The 17,197-nt window shown below is 46.8% G+C and overlaps 1 long non-coding RNA gene across 2 annotated transcripts; it reads right to left on the bottom strand.

Moving 5' to 3' along the window:
- Positions 1-11,614: 11,614 nt before the first annotated feature.
- LOC128345389 (uncharacterized) lies at positions 11,615-14,257 on the bottom strand. Of its 2 annotated transcripts, XR_008316428.1 has the most exons (5): positions 14,062-14,257; positions 13,130-13,217; positions 12,854-12,955; positions 12,074-12,159; positions 11,615-11,950 (listed from the first exon to the last, which is right to left on the bottom strand). It is a non-coding gene; the product is annotated as an uncharacterized LOC128345389 (long non-coding RNA). The 2 variants fall into 2 exon arrangements; XR_008316427.1 differs by lacking the exons at positions 13,130-13,217; positions 14,062-14,257 and having other exon boundaries at positions 12,854-13,107.
- Between the last annotated feature and the right edge of the window lie 2,940 nt (positions 14,258-17,197).

Here is a 17,197-nt window from a genome sequence, read left to right as displayed (position 1 = left end):
CTGTGGGAGAAGAGCATTGTATTTATTTGGTGGTCCCCCCTCCCATCTCCAAGACGCCTGCCCTCCTGGTTAGTCCCTCTATGACTAAGCGAGATAATTTAGATACAGGCCGATTGCAGTGACTCACTGCAACAGCCGGAAAGCCTGAGAATGCACGTGGCTGGTGGGTCAGCAGTGGGGCATGGGGCTCGACTCCCTCTGGCTCCTGAGTCCACCCACTCTGGACCACAAAGAAAGGGGAGGTCTAAGTGGTTCCTCCCTAGGATTCCCCCAACCTTGCGGGTCCCTTGACGCCGAAATTGATGATGATAAAATTAATAAACCAGCTTCTCCACTTCTTCACGAGGTGTCACCACCACCTCACAGAGGACATGGACGCACTCAACTCTCCTTAGCCGCAGGGTCTCCTGGACGGCCTCGCCCCGGTAGGTCGCCGTCCAAGGCTGATGGCACAACTCCGACAGAGAAGGGCACAGGTAATCTAGGGGCCCCGCTCTAAGGCGACCATGGTTCGCCGGACTGGTACCCCTCTCTGTCACGGCCTCAATGCCTCTGCTGCAACGGCCGGACCTTCTGACCCAAGGGCTGTTGCTTCAGCAAGACTCGGCATGGCTCTACTACATGCCTGGAGTTAACCGTACACAGTTAGCGAAGAGAGGGCTATTCCAGGACGGTGCAAGACACAATCTGGGCCACTAGGCGCCAAAGCACCAATAGGAATTACCAGATGATTTGGGCCGTCTTCCTCAGAAAGGCCAACTTAGATGGGCTAGGCATAAAAAGTTGGGATATGCTTGGCCAAAGTCCCCCAAGACCCGGCCTTCCCTTCCTGCAGGCAGGCCTGGGCCAGGCTCTGAGACCCATTACTCTGAAATAAAAGACCTCAGTCTTAGCTTCGGTCCTGAGCCTGAGGAGAACAGGGAGTATTCAACTCCACCTCCACCTCTCTTGTTTTTTCGAGGAGCTACCAATATCGCTCTTCCACTGATTCATGGCCTTCCTTCTAGGAACCTCAAAGAGGTACTGAATGCCCTCACATGGGCCCCTTTGAACCAATTTCATCTATCCCACTAAAGTATCTATCCGACAAGGTCCTCTCCTAGTGATGATCACTCTGGCACACAGAGTATCGGAATTGGGGGGCGCTCTCGGTTCGAAGGGAGCTCTGCGTCTTCCAGCCAGACGTTCTGGTCCTTAAGATGTAGGGTCCTTTGACCCTACCTCGGTCAAAATAAATAATTAAATATATTAACAAACTCAATCTTCCAAGCCCATACGTTCGCTTGTACGCAGTTGGCATTCCCTGGAGGGTTACAGGGCCTGACGCACCTACATTCAAAGGACCTAAGGCGGTCCGAGGCCCTCTGCGTGCCCCTCCACACCACTTCACAGGACTCTAAGGTGCCTAAGGTGACCTTAGCTCGTTGGCCGAGGGCATGCGTCACCACAGCCTAACAAGCCCCGTCAACCCAGCTTCCATGGGGCATCATAGCACACTCTACCACAGGGCAGCCACCTCGGCGGCTTTCACAGCACATGCGCTGCTAGGGGAAATATGCCGGGCATCCACATGGCCCGCCATATCTCCCTTTCTCAAGCACTACAAAATTGGGGGACGGGTACTCCAGCAAGTGGTACAGAACTGATCCACTTCCCCACCCCCCATGGTAACTTATAACTGCTCTGGTAAGTCCCTTTGTGAGCCGTGACCTCCTACTTCGAGGGAGAAAGAAACATTGGACCTACCATGAAGGGTTCTTTCTCCTCTGAAGTAGGAGGTCTCGCAGCCCACCCGTGGATCAGGGACTAGTGTGGTGTCAGGCCATGCCTCTCTGCGCCAACCTTTGGGACTAATTGTTCCGATGCTAACCTTGGAACAACCTCCGTTTCTACCTTGATTAATATCTCAGGGCTTCCGTCCTCTATCCTACTCCCTTTGAGTGCTAACCTCTAGTTCCACAACACTGTGGAGTTCTGCAGCCCAATCATGAAACGCAACAGTCGGAACTGGGGAATCACACCTGAGCATGCTGGGAGAAGGGGGACGGACTTCAGCTACTTGAAAAACACCTGAGATTTCCTGTCTATCGGGAGCAAGGAGTGGAAGTCAACCCTTTGTGAGCCATGACCTCCTACTTCAGAGGAGAAAGAACCCTTCACGGTAGCTCCAATGTTTCTATTTCCTCTTCCATTCTCTGCCTCTTCCCATTTGGGCACTGTCTTTTCCCCTCACATTTGGGGGCTGGCTTTTTCTATACCTGGAACCTTGGTCTCATGCTCAACAGCGACCCAGCTGCCAGGCTCAGTGAAGAGGACAGAGCCCAGCCGTCATGCCTAGCAGCAACCTCAGCTTCAGGGCTCAATGGAGGAGGAGGTCGATGACCCAAGAGAAGGAAGTGGGCAACTGCTCCACCCATATATATTGCCCCCCCCCCAAAGACACACACACCCACAGAGAGAGGAATCAAACATTTGAGGAGATTTTAATGTGAAGTACTCCCCCCCCCCCCCACACAAATTAGACTTAAATGCAAGGCTGCCACAAGAAGTTATTACAAACAGAGGGGGAATTTGATAATAAAGCAAATAATGTGCACCAAGCACCCACTCCTAATAGGACTCTAGCAAAAGCCCTGCTCAAAAGATGCCAGAACAAGGATGTAAAGGTAAAGTGGACCATCGAGTCTTTGCTAGAATACAGGAGGGGTTTACCATTGCCTCCTCCCGGACACTATGAGACGATGCCTTTCAGCACCTTCCTATATGGCTGCTGCCCAAAATAGTTGTTTCCCATAGTCTGGGAAACACACCAGCCGGGATTCGAACCAGCAACCTCTGGCTTGCTAATCAAGTCATTTCCAAGCTGTGCCATTAGGTGCATGTACTGGTGATTAATTGCTTCAACAGCAATTAATTAATGTTTTCATTTGGGCCTTCCTGAGTCAGCCTGAGCGGGATCTAAAATGAACTGAGCTGACATCAAAAGACATGTGACAGTGGGCACACACCTTAGAGCAGGCCTGCTCAACTTAGGCCCCCCAGCTGTTTTTGGACTACAGCTCCCATAATCCTCAACCACTGTGGCCAATAGCCAGGGATTATGGGAGTTGTAGGCCAACAGCTGCAGGAGGGCCAAAGTTGAGCAGCCCTGCCTTAGAGGGAACACTGGCTGTGGGCCCTATGGGCCTGGATCTTTTAATTATCTACTGTAGCAGTGCCCCTACTACCCTCCAGTACTCACTCTGCATATTTGTCAATAATCTCAATATTCCAAAGACACCACCATAAGCCTGCATTGCTGCTCCAGAGAAAGCCAGAATTTGGGTAGCACTGTCCCTGGAATATCTCACCACTTGGAGAAGTGGGGAGTGCATGTAATAGAAGATCCACTTTTGGAAAGATAACGTGGCTGTTATCGTTATGTGCACTTCTTTGAGTGGCAGAGCTCATAGATGGGGCTGGGGAGGAGAAGAAACAGAAATCTTGGCATCTCTGCAGACTTACAACTAAGAAGTGGCATTTCAGAAACATGCCCTTTGTTAGCCACAGGCCTGCAGAGATGCAAATGGAATTTGGTGGATGAACATTTCTGTTGGCTCCATCACAGCTGGATGGACGCACTGCATATTTTGGGCCTTCTTTGCTCAAGATGCTCTTCACACCAGTTGTGTCATTATTAGTTATTCTTCCCCTCACGGAAATGTTGCTTTTCAGAAACGGTTCAAAACTGCCGCTTCTGCAGAAATGATTGCAGGAGATGAATGAGTAAAAGATCATTTTTCAGATAAAATCAATTTAGTAGCCAAGGCAATGTGGCCTTTCAAATAATATTTTGACACAGGTCTTGTACCTTGTGTAAATAAAAAAACCCACACGATTCTAATCTGCATCCTAGGCAAACTAATGCATTGCTATATTATTTTTGAGAAGCAGAATAACGAAAGGTAGTCTAAAAGATAGGTATCCTTAGGATTTCCCCCCAATTTTAAAAAAACAACCACCAATTTTAATCTCTTTTAAGAGACTGGTATAATCAAGTGTATATCAATAAACATGGCTGGTGTGCATTCAACGGTCAAATGGATGAAATCAATATTTGTCAAGTTTTGAAGGGGAAAGCAAACATTGTGATGCTACAAGCAGCACACATCAAAAATATGTAGAAAGACTTCCAAGAAAAGAAAAAGCTAGAACAAGTATCGATGGGTTTTCTGCCATTTCCAAGGATATACACGATCCTAGTCTGTATTCCAGGCAAACAGATATATTATTTGGAGAAGCAGAATAATTCAATCAAAGGTAGCCTAAAACATTAGGTATGCTTAAGATTGTTTTCAATCAAAGTCCCCCCCTCCAATTATTTAAAAATATTTTCATATTTTAATTTTATTTTTAATATTGTATTTTACAGTCTGCAGACAGATATGTATTTCTGAAATAAATATTTGAGTCAGGGAAAATTATGGTGGGAGCACTTTATGCCTAAACACAGAATTAAAAATCCAATTAAAAGACAGAGCTGGTTCAGATGAACCTCAGTCCAGCAGCACCCCTTCTACATGTGATAGGACCGGAGCCTTGCCACGGATGTACCCACCTCTAGGTCATTCAAGGATATACAGACATGTTCTCCACGTCCGTTACTCAGGTGTAAATGGTGATCATCTGAATGTTTAAACAGGGTTTTGCAGCGTGTGTGGAGGGGTGATATGGAAGAGTACGTGCTTTAGAATCCAAGGGAAAGTGTGGTATGCAAGGACAAGGCAGTCAAGTGGAATCAGGAATATTGAATGAACTAGAGATGATCAGCTTATCCCACGCACAGCATTTGCACCCTAGGATGTTATTGTCCCAGAGTGCAGAGGGGCAGTTAGGATGAGGGATGCGCATGGAACCGTGGAGGGGCAGGTCAAAGGCGGCAGGCGTGCCGCTTTAAGAGTGGGGGAGGGTGCCCATACCCTTCCTGCCACTCCCCCCCGCCGGCGTCCTTTGTTTAGAAAGCTAATCGAGGCGGCAGCATACCTCCCTGTCACCCCGTTGGCCGGATATGGCTGGAAGTCCCTGACGTGCCTGCACACGTGGGCGTGTGTGCATGCTGGTGCGCGCAGGCACATCAGGGACGTCCGGCCAACGGGGGCAATGGGGTGGCAGGGAGATGCGCTGCTGTCCCGATTAGCTTTCTAAGCAAACTACCCCGGCAGGAGGAAGTAGCGGGAGGGGTGAGTGTACCCTTCCCCACTCTTAAGGCGGCACCCCGGCAGCCTTTGAACTGTTACCTGGGAATCTAAGCATTTCATATTGATCTCTATGTATTGATCCTAGGGTATGTAGTTAATGGAGAACTGAGCTCTTGCTACACCATTTGGATGGTAGCTGAAGAGAGTCCCCTCCATCTTGTATTCCTGAACATATGTCAGTGGGAAAGAATCTGCGTAGTATGCTTTGGTTCTCATACTAAGCAGACCTTGCAACCTGCAACATTATAAGCATTCTCTATGCCTTGCTTTGTTCTGGCCTGCTAGTCAGGAGAGGTGATGATGCTGGTATCTGAACTGCCTCCTAGAGGCTGCATAAGCACTCCTTTAACAATGGTAGTATTGTAAGCCTGATGGCCTAATATGGAGTTGTACTGCCGGACTACCTGGCTGGCTTGTTGTGAATGATGATGTATTCAGATGTATCAAGCTTTGGACAGACACCATCTTGGGTCCATCTTGTCTTTGGGAGCTATCCCCTAGATAATCAGTTTCCTTCAAGACTGCCTGGAGCTGGCCGGCCACCACCTTCTCAATCACCTTGCCCAATCAAGGGAGATTGGCCTGTAACTATCTATCACTAAGGGGTTCAGGGAAGGCTTCTTAAGTGGTCTTACCATTGCCTCCTTCAGACAAGGAGGCACCCTACCCTCCTTCAGTGATGCACTTATATTAACTAGGTCACCTCCAACAATCTCCCTGCTAGATAGAAGCAGCCAAGTTGGGCAAGGATCCAGAGAACAGGTGGTAGGCCACACCACCCCAAGCAGCTTGTCCACATCCTCAGGAGTCCGATTGAAACTGATCCAATCTAATACTGCAAGAGGGATCACTGGACACCTCCTCCATAGACCCTGAAGAAATAGTGGAATCCAAGTCGGCCCAAATACAGGAGATCTTGTTCACAAAGGACCCAGTAAAAGCATCACAGCAGAACGACCCCGGGGATGGATTTGAGGTGGAAGGAGCAGAAACCAAACTCCTCACAATCCGGGATAGCTCCACTGAGCACGAACCTGCAGTCGTAATGCACGCAGACCAAAATCTTTTTCACTCCCTGCACCGCCACCGCATAAGTCTTCAAATGGGTTACATGCTGCATCCTGTGTGATACAAACCGAGTTCTCCACCACTTGTGCTCTTCTCGCCTACCCAACTGCTTCAGCCCCCACAACTCCTCAGTGTACTCAGGGGCCATTTTTGAAGCAGTTTGGAAGGGATGCTTAGGAGCGATCGTGTCTAATCCCCTGATGAGTTCTCTGTTCCAGGTTCCCACCAGGGCATCAACAGAATCACTGATCGCACCAACATCAAAATCCTCCAAGGCCTTTGGAAATCCCACTGGGTCCAGCAGCCTTTTTGGACGGACCATCCGAATAGGTCCACCACCACTGCACGTTGGATTGTGGCTGTGAGACCAACCTTTACCAGATAGTGGACCATCCATGACAATGGGGAAGCCATAGGATCTCCCACCCACAGAACACCCCCCTGATCTGAACAAAAGACCAAATCGAGTGCGTGGCTGGCAACATGAGTTGGTTCTGAAACTAATTGGGATAGGCCCATAGTTGTCATGGCTGCTGACAACTATGACAAGCCAGCCTCAATGAGGATATTGGCCTCCCCGAGGCCTGAGAGTTGACAAAGCAGTTGGAAGTGGAAACAGTTACTCAATTACTGATTTCTCTTCCCCTGTAATGGCCAGCTGCTCTGCCAGCGCCAGTTCTTCTATCTCCCACCACCACAGTAATATCTGCTCTAGAACCGCTGGGTGCACCCCCAGCACCATCCCATTCAAGAGAGCCCAAACACATACCTGCAAAAGGCCTAGCACAGCCCAACCCTCCAGCCCTCAGTCCCACCCTCAAAGGCCCAGCCCCAAAGGCTGACCCCCATTGGCGGCCGCCTATAAGCGGCGCGATAGCTACACCTTTGGCGGGCCTCCTTGCTTTTAAACCGACAAGCCCCAACAGCCACTCCTCCCACAAGCAGTTCCCAGGGCAGGCGACAGGTGGTAATATTCAGCAATCTGGGGGCTGGCAACCAGCCAGCTAGAACTTGGCAGCAAACAAGCAGGCTGCTCCTCATCTAGGCTGGAAGCTCCACAGGAGGCAGAGGGGCCAGTTGGTGAGCCCTGGCAAGGCAGATGGAATGGCCTTGGACTTCCTGTTACCTCCCATGACCCTAGTTTGGTTACCCTGGTGTGGGTTTGCCTCTTAACTGGTTTGAGACTGGGGCAGGCTGGAGCGCCGGCTTGACCTGCTGTCAAGGCCTTCCGGCTTCTGTCTGGCAGAGCTGTACACCCACCCCACCCATATGCCAGAGTGGCTACTTAATATGTAAAAGTCTCCAACTTGATGTGCCCAGCTTGCATCTGATCAAGAGATTGGCTTCCAGGAGAGGCTTTGGGCCCCACTATTGGCATCCTGCTCAACATTCCTGACCCACTGACTAGATAGGTCAATTAGATTTCAACTATCTTCTGTTTTGTTAGTCTACTTAACTGAGTTTCAAAATTGTCCTATATGTTATCATGTGTGTCTCAGACTTTGTCTTTAGAGAATGAACTTCGTCTGCTAAGAAGTTTAGCCTACTTGACTCTTGGTCCCCTACAGTCACATACATATACATATACATGTATGTACAGTGAAATTCCATAGATCTGAGGAGTCCCATGAATTATGAAATGGAACACACACCCCTCCTGCTATCATATGCTGGGCAGTGTACGGGTGACATTGTGTGCTCTTGACCCTTGTCCTTCATGGCTAATAAAGCTGCCAGGGAGGGGGCAGGTAGATGGTTGGAGGTGATTATCAATGCCTCATTAAGGGAGGGCAGGATGCCATCATGCCTCAAGGAGACGATGGTGAGACCATTATTAAAAAAGCCCTCCCTTGATTCCTCCAACCTGAACAACTATAGACTGGTCTCTAATCTGCCCTTTTTGGACAAGGTGATAGAGCGTGTGGTGGTGTCCCAGCTGCAGAGGGTCTTGGATGATACGGATTATCTGGACCCTTTTCAATCTGGCTTTCGCCCGGATATGGGACTGAGACTGCCTTGGTTGCTCTAGTGGATGACCTATGCCGGGAACTAGACAAGGGAAGTGCGTCCCTGTTGGTTCTGCTGGACCTCTCGGCGGCATTCGATACCATCTACCATGGTATCCTTCTGGGCCGCCTCTCGAGTACGGGAATCGGAGGTACTGTGTTGCAGTGGTTCTGGTCATTTCTTGGAGGGAGGGTCCAGAAGGTGGTACTGGGGGACTACTGCTCAGCTCCGTGGCCATTGGCCTGTGGGGTCCCGCAGGGTTCGGTCTTATCCTCCATGCTGTTTAACATCTACATGAAACCGCTGGGAGAGGTCATCCGGGGACTTGGACGGAGTTGTCAGCAATATGCGGATGACACTCAGCTCTATCTCTCCTTGTCACCTGATCCTAGGGAGGCGGTGGATGTCCTGAATCAGGGTCTGGAGGCCGTGATGGGTTGGATGTGGGCTAATAAACTGAAATTGAATCCAGACAAGACGGAGGTAATGTTGGTCAGTAGGAGAGCCAATCGGGATGAGGAGATTTTACCGGTTCTGGATGGAGTTGTCCTCCCCTTGAATGGAACGAGTACGCAGCTTGGCGGTATTACTGGACCTGGCTCTGCTTTTGGAAGCTCAGGTGGAGGCGGTGGCCAGGGGTGCCTTTGCATGGCTTCGGCTAGTGCACTAGCTGTGTCCTTTTCTCGAGAAGGCAGATCTGGCCACAGTTACCCATGCCTTAGTCACGTCAAGGCTGGATTACTGTAACATGCTCTATGTGGGGCTGCCTTGAAGAACATCCGGAAACTGCAGCTAGTGCAAAATGCGGCAGCTAGGGTTTTATCCGGAGCTGCCCGGTGGGAGCACATCACACCCATTTTGAAAGAGCTGCCCTGGCTACCAGTTTGTTTCCGGGTCCAATTCAAGGTGCTGGTTTTGACCTTTAAAGCCCTAAACGGTTTGGGCCCGGGATACCTGAGGGACCGCCTGCTCCCAAGGGTTGCTGCCCGCTTGACGAGATCATCTGAGCGGGGTCTGCTCCAGGTGCCGACAATGAGGGAGACACTCTTGTCGTGCACGCTGGACAGGGCCTTCTCTGTTGCTGCCCCCAGACTCTGGAATGCTCTCCCGGTGGCTATTCGCTCCTCAGTTTCCATCACAGCTTTTAGGAAAAAAAAGTCAAATCTTGCCTTTTTGCCCAGGCATTCATTTGATTCTCTGCTGCTGCTCCTTATAATCTTTATTGCTTTTATGCTTTTTGTTTTAAAAATTTTAATCGGATTTAATATTTTTCCCCCCACACACTTAATATTTTAATTGTGTCTTTTTTACCATCTTGTGTTAAAATTATTTTTGCTGTAAACCGCCTTGGGATTGCTTTAATGAAAGGCAGTATATAAATTTAACAATAACATAAAATAAATAAATATGCACATGTATTTATGCTGCATAATGCAGCACCTGTTGGAGCAGGCCTTCTTACAAATCGGGTATAATCTTTAGAGTGATAAGGTTTTCAGTACTCAGTTTTTGAGGCCTGGAGTCTGAAGAGTGAATTTGGGACACAGACATTGCCTTCCTGAGAAGGCTTAGTTGGGTACAAGAGTCCTTCCATGTTGGATCATGGACACTTACTTTAGCTGTAATAAGGACAGACAGAAAAAGCCCTCCCCTCTTGGAGATTACACCAGACAGCACTGCAGCAGAGAAGCCAGAAAGTGACCTGTCAGTTACCAGCAGCCTCCGTAAAGAATCCAGACTTGTCAACGTGTGTGGCGGGAGTAAAAAAAATCTCAGGTGACCAGCTGAGGAAGCTATACATGAATCATTTTTAAAATTTATTTTAAGCCCAAAATAGATTCATTATTTATTTATTATTATTTATTTATTTGATTTCTATACCGCCCTTCCAAAAATGGCTCAGGGCGGTTTACACAGAGAAATAACAACTCAATAAGATGGATCCCTGTCCCCAAAGGGCTCATAATCTAAAAAGAAACATAAGAGAGACAGCAGCAACAGTCACTGGAAGTACTGTGCTGGGGGTGGATAGGGCCAGTTACTCTCCCCCTGCTAAATAAAGAGAATCACCATGTTAAAAGGTGCCTCTTTGCCAAGTTAGCAGGGGTAACAAGTGGGGCAAGTGGTTGCTGTAGAGATCTGTGTGGGCTTTTTAGCCAGCCTGAAATAATCTCCTTCCACAAGGTTTTTCCTACAAGGCTAATGACATTGCTCAGAGGCTCCCCAGAATGCTCATCCCATTGGAGGGAACACCCTTTGGTGCTGGAGGAGGGGGAGGGGACTGTGGGTAGAAAGTATGGAAGAACAACAACATGGCACTTACTATGAATGCAGCTGGGAGGCCAATTCACACACTCACTCTGGGCTGATACACAAGTCAGCAATAAACACTCAGGTCATTTGGACTGTTTGCAGGGATGCACCAATGCCATCACATGACAAGTTTGGTCACCAGGGCTAAACTAGACGTGATTTTAAGCATCTTGTTTGCATTGTGGTTTGTTTACTGAATAGCAGTTGCGCAAGCCTGCAACTTGAATTGGGATCATGATAAAAGGTAATATCCCCCTCCCCATTCTGGACCTCCCCTGTGACTGCTTTTTACCAAATGTCATGCAGAGCCAAGCAGCATGTTAGCTGCATGTGGCCATATGAATCACTTGCTTGATATTCAGAGGGTAGAAAGATGGTGGAAGGATTTCAGAATCAACACTGGGTTCAATTGGGTCTGATCCTGCAAAGCAGAAAGCACTGCCTGTTAGGGCACAAGCAGCTAAGTGATGAGTTAACCAGGGTCCAGTGGGCTGGGCTTCCTGTATCCTCCTGATCTATGGAGCCCACACAATAGCCTGGCATCCATTGTGCTGCAAGACGCTCTGCTTGTCTCTTGCAAAGCCAGACCGAAAAATTAATATTGTGCCAGATCAGGTAGTATTCAGGGGACAAAGAGCACATTGCCTGGAAAATGAGTTACAGATCAAAGAAGCTGCAGAGTGCCATTCGAAAGCCTCCCTAGCCTTGGCTGCCCCTCTCCTGACCTCAACACCTTACACTTCCCTAAACACACTGGGAAACTGACAAAAGGGTGCAACCAACCTTAATGACAGGAGACAGAAAGCAGCAAAGACAGACACACACAAAACTAGCCATTGAGCAGAGAGAAGATTCAGAAAAGCAGCAAGCCACAGCAACACAGAGAGACGGAGGACGGAAGGGCATTGTAAGGAACAGAGACTTGGGGGAGAATTTAGCCAAAAGGTTCACCAAGCCTGTTAGAAGCATGCAGGAGGCTCCGTGAGAGAATGGTGTTGGGTAGGGAACAGAGCATATTCATCTTCTCGAGAGATGGCCCACACAGTGTGGCAAGAGGGCCAAGGAAAAGGGATTGGGAAGTGCTGTGGGGCAAAGGAGAACACAGACCCAAAGATGTTTTACTTTGGATTCCAACCCACATTTTTCTACCTGGTTGTGTAGGAACGGCAGAGTCCCTTTCCCTTCCGTCATCTTTCCCCCACATGCCCTTATTCCCTTACCCTAGGGCACCAAGGCCCCCTAGGGTGTGGATTACCTGTGCATTACCCAGCATGCACTGAGACACCCCTCCAGCGATGATATCACACACAGCACAAAATGGAGGCCTGTGGAACAAGGAAGTGGCAGTTTCTTAAAAATTCTTCCCCTTGCCCCTGGTTTCCTAGATATGAAGAACCCACGAATCACCTCCCTGCCTCCTGAATGTCATGGGAGAAACTGAAACATACTGGGCTGTAACGGTGAGCATCCACTTTGCCACCTTTCCCCTTCTCCATAGAGCCTGCACCGCTGCCGGAAGGGAGCAGCCGAGTTACTGAAAAAGAACCAAGGGTTTTAAAAAAGCAGGTTTTTAAATCAACATATTTGGGGAGCTTTAGATTCATCCTTTTCCACTCAGGCTTTTCCCAACTGTGACACTGAATCATAATCACCTGCTAACTAAATGTGCCTAAGACAGTCCCAATCTTCTGGTACTAGTCCCTGGAAAATTGCTGACCCTATTTATCTTTTATGGGGAAATTCAAGAGGTGTTGCTATTTTAAGGTTTCAGTCGCCTCCCGAAATGTCGGAGGTTGAAGGGAGAATCGGGAATACATTATGCCAATAGGCCAGGACACCCATGGGGTCTTTCCCATGCTGGTATCCTCCTTCCATCAGGGCAGCAACGTTCCCATATGATTCAAATCTTCTTGTGCAATATAAACATTCCTGTCATCATTGTAGTGTCATGAGGCCTGCCATGACTTTGCACATCAACAAGACTGCCAGAGTATTGTATGAGTTGACCTGAACAATCTGTTGAAGTTTGTTTAAACTGAAATATCAAAATCATTCAATTAACAAATCATAGCATTGATAACCATTCATAAGGGTATACAGAATCTTGGACTGACCCATTCCAATGTTGGACAAACAATGTCGATCTACACACACATTTATCCATTGTATCCTTGCCCCTGGAATGTACAGTCTGACCAAGAACACACAAGAATTCCTGCTGTCTTTACCTGGTGAGCTGGTACTGCTGGGTGTACAGACATTATCGTCCAACCACGCACTCTGAGCCAGCGTGTCCTGCTTCTGGGGACCTTCAAGGGAACACATCAACTCTTGCACAAAAGAAATGGGAAAGAGGCCCCCGTCACTAGATGTTAAGAGGGAGCTTTTAGGGTTGCTGTATCTACTCAGTTGAGACAGGGGAATTACTTGAGTGAAAGGGGCTCAGAAGACCCCACACTGACCGCCTCAATCTCCTCCTCCTCAGACGTTTCATTTTTACTCACTCTTCTGCAACAGCTGCTCACATTGGATGAGGAGTGGGACAGGGGCTGCATCACACAATACCCGGATGTCTGGCTGGAGGAGATTCTGCTGAAAGAACAGGAGCCCCAGTCACCCCCCTTGTAATAACACAGGATCAAAAAATGTTACATTCCCTTACAACAACGTAGGGATATGCAGAATGGATCATGGTCGGAACATTCTGACTGCGAACCAGCCATTTCAAGTGTTCCGAGCTCAGAGCAGAGTGCCTTCAAATGAGCTCAGAACAGAATAACTCGAGCTCAAAACATTAGAGCAAAATGGCGCTTTTCTGGCCTCTGCACACACATGGCAGCCATTTTTGTGGTCAGCACCACCATTTGGGAGTCGGAAATGGTGCTCGGAGCGTTCTGACTCAAAACAGGGTCATTCCGTCGGAACAACTGACACGACTGGTTGTTCTGACAGAACTTTCCAGGAATTTTGCATTCCATTCCGAGCTTGGGACAGAATGCAAAATCCGTTTCACGCACATCTCTACAACAAAGCTTTCCTGTTGTATATAGATCTTAAAGTCTATTCTGTCAGAACAGAACTGCTCAAGCCTCTAACTACTATGCTCAATGGCTGACATGGTGCGCAGCTTACCACCTCCATAAGGAGGATCCACTGTGGGGCTCTGCAGCCTTGAGAGGAAGTGCCAACTGGGGAAACCTGTGGAAACATAGCTTCCACAGATGCTGCCTCAGGGCAACCTTGGAGCTTCCTATGAAGTCTGTGACTGCAAGAGCCCCACAACGCATCCTTACAGAGGTTGGTGGGCTGCACATCATGTCAGCCAATGTCTTCTGTATTGGTAGGTAGCAACACAGTAGGGATGAACAATTTTTCTATGCTCTACTGAAACCTTTTCTAGCCTCTCCCTTCACAACAATATTTTGTCGGAACTCACTTGCACTTCCTGTTAGGGAATTCTGGGGAACTGGGACTGGAGGAACCATCTGACTTGAGATCAAAGAAGGGTCCTGGACTCTCCAGTACCTTCTGTATTCTTTCAGCAACGTCTTTGCTAAGGAGAAATGAGAAACAGATTATTACACAGAGCCAAGAGTCCTTCCAAAAGAGCTAACAATTTCTATAAGGCTCATCAGCAGACGCTCCTCCAGCCCAGGCTGTGTAGGGACCATTTAGATTCTCCAGAAGCTCAAGGCCAGAGAAATGACTCCCCTTTTCACTAGTTGGACTAGTGATCTCAAGGATTCTTGACCCTTTTCTGTAGCAAACAGCACAATTTTCTGTCATTATTCCTCGCACTACAAACATCACAGCACTTTCCAGTTCTCTGCTTTTGAGACACCACAGTTTTGATACGGGCTAATCTGTCAGAAGAGCCACATAGTCGGACTTCCGGTTGGATTGCTAACGAGGCTGCACGCTTCCCGACAGGGGAGACCGAGGAGGAGTAATTTAAGGGGGTTTTGAGGCTTCATAACCACCACCCCCACGCCACCCTGGATTAAAGGGTTTGGATCAAGATCGCCCACAGATTCCCCCTGAGCCGGCTCCTTAATTTAGAGCTGTGTTGAAGAGCGCAGTTCTGTTTTAAGTAGAGCGGTGGGGGCTGGGATACATCAAGCTCACTCCTCCATCGGAAATCCTTTCGACGGAAGCTGGTTGGCATCTAATCTCTACGGTTTGGATTTAATTAATTACTTAAAGTTCAAGAAGCTCACCTCTCAGCGTGATTAAGGATAACTTGCTGGAATTGTGCCTGCTTTTGTTGGAAGGAGTTCACAGAACTCAAGCTGATGCTGTAAGTTTTCTGACTATAAATCAAGGAGGGAAATTCAATCTTCTTACTAAATGCTGGAATTCAAGAACTGAACTGATGTCTAAAAGCTTTAAAGCTTAAAAAAAACACCCTATATTAGTGGGAATTACTATTGCTTTTTTTCCCCCACTTCTGTTTGAGAAAGTCTATGAAAGAAGTGTTTTGCTGTTTGCTATTGAATATGTCTATCATCAAGTCAGCCAATTAAAGGAAGAAGGCATTCCACTCTACCGTGAGAAAATTTAACTGGCAGTGATAAGATATATGAGTTGTGGTGTGGAGCTTACAAGGCCCGAAAATTGGGAAACAAGAATATAAACTAAGAGCCTTTGCGGATGATATTGTGTTCTTTTTAGAAAATCCATTGGACAAGATTGGAAGACTCTTGGGGAAAAATACAACAATTTGGCCAATTGGCTGGGTTTTATATAAATAAGACTAAAACGAAGGTCTTGACTAAAAATATGGATCAGAAATCTAAGGATAGATTCTCTGAAATAAGTGAGTTGGAAGTGGAGAAGAAAATTAAATATCTGGGGGTTTGGCTGACAAATAATAATTCTTTGTTGTTCTCAAATAATTATATTATATGGAATACAGTGAAAACTGATTTACAAAGATGGTCTAATAGGAATTTGTCTTTAATGGGAAGAATTTCAGTGGTGAAAATGAATGTCTTGCCTAAAATGTTATTTCTTTTTCAGACTATTCCTATAATCAATACATTAACTTGTTTTAAGCAATGACAGAAGGACATAACTAAATTTGTTTGGCAAGGGAAAAGACCAAGAATTAATTTTAAGAATTTAACAGATACAAAGGAAAGAGATGGTCTTACCCTACCAGACTTAAGGTTGTATTTTGATGCTGTTTGTTTGACGTGGTTAAAAGAATGGATAACATTAAGAAATCCTAGAATACTTGATTTGGAAGGATTTGATAGAAGGTTTGGATGGCATTCATATTTGTGGTATGAAAAAAGTAAGATACATAAAGACTTTCTGAATCACTATGTAAGAAGGAGTCTAATGAGGGTATGGGTAAAATATAGAAAATGGCTGGAACCTAAAACTCCGCTATGGGTATCTCCGATTGAAGCTTTATCACGTAAAGAGGTAAATCTCCAATCGCAATGGGGTACTTATAGGGATCTGTTATATTTTCAAGGAAAGGACTGTAAGTTAAAAAGTTTAATTGAAGTACAAAATTTGGTTAGTGATTGGTTTCAGTACCATCAGCTAAACGAAGTTTATAAGAAGGATCTTAAAGTTGGATTTGAGGATCAGATGTCGAGATTTGAGAAGGAGCTGTGTGAAAATGATGAAAAATTAGTTTCTAAAATATATAAGCTCTTGCTTTTGGAGGAGACAAGAGACGAAGTGGTTAAAACGACTATGGTAAAATGGGCCCAAGATTTAAAGTTCACTGCATGTTATGTTTTAAAAGAAAATTATTATAAAATGATGTATAGGTGGTATTTGACAACTAAAAAATTGGCATTAATGTATAAAAATGTTTCAAACAAATGTTGGAAATGTGGACACTCTGAAGGAACCTTTTTTCATATGTGGTGGACTTGTAGGAAGGCTAAGGCCTTTTGGGACATGATATATAATGAGTTAAAGAAAATATTTAAAACGACATTTCCTAAGAAGCCAGAATCCTTCCTGCTGGGAATAACAGAAGGAGTGTTTTCTACAACTAACTTAACATTCTTTATGTACGCTACCACGGCAGCCAGAATAATATATGCACAGAAATGGAAGAGCAATGAACTGCCTTCAAAAGAAGATTGGCTGATAAAAATTTTGGAATATGTGGAGATGGCAAAACTTACAGTATTGATAAGAGACCCAAATTTAGAATGTTTTAAAGAAGATTGGAAACAATTTTTATTGTATTTAAAGAACTGGTCTTGTGTTAGCAAGCAAGACTTGTCCCCTTAGCTAAGCAGGGTCTGTTCTGGTTGCATCTGAATGGGAGACTTGATGTGTGAGCACTGTAAGATATTCCCCTCCGGGGATGGAGCCACTCTGGGAAGAGGAGAAGGTTCCAAGTTCCCTCCCTGGCTTCTCCAAGACAGGGCTGAGAGAAATTCCTGCCTGCAACCTTGGAGGAGCCACTGCCAGTCTGTGAAGACACTACTGAGTGAGCTAGATAGACCAATGGTCTGACTCAGTATATGGCAGCTTCCTATGTTCCTAATTTAAATTTGATCAGAGCAGTAGCAATGAGGGAGGGGGTGATTAACGCCTTC

The sequence above is a fragment of the Hemicordylus capensis genome, chromosome 2 (genome assembly GCF_027244095.1).
Source record: "Hemicordylus capensis ecotype Gifberg chromosome 2, rHemCap1.1.pri, whole genome shotgun sequence".
NCBI classification, from domain to species: domain Eukaryota; kingdom Metazoa; phylum Chordata; class Lepidosauria; order Squamata; family Cordylidae; genus Hemicordylus; species Hemicordylus capensis.
The sequence above is the reverse complement of the archived record's forward strand: the minus strand, read 5'-3'. Positions and strand labels throughout refer to the sequence as shown.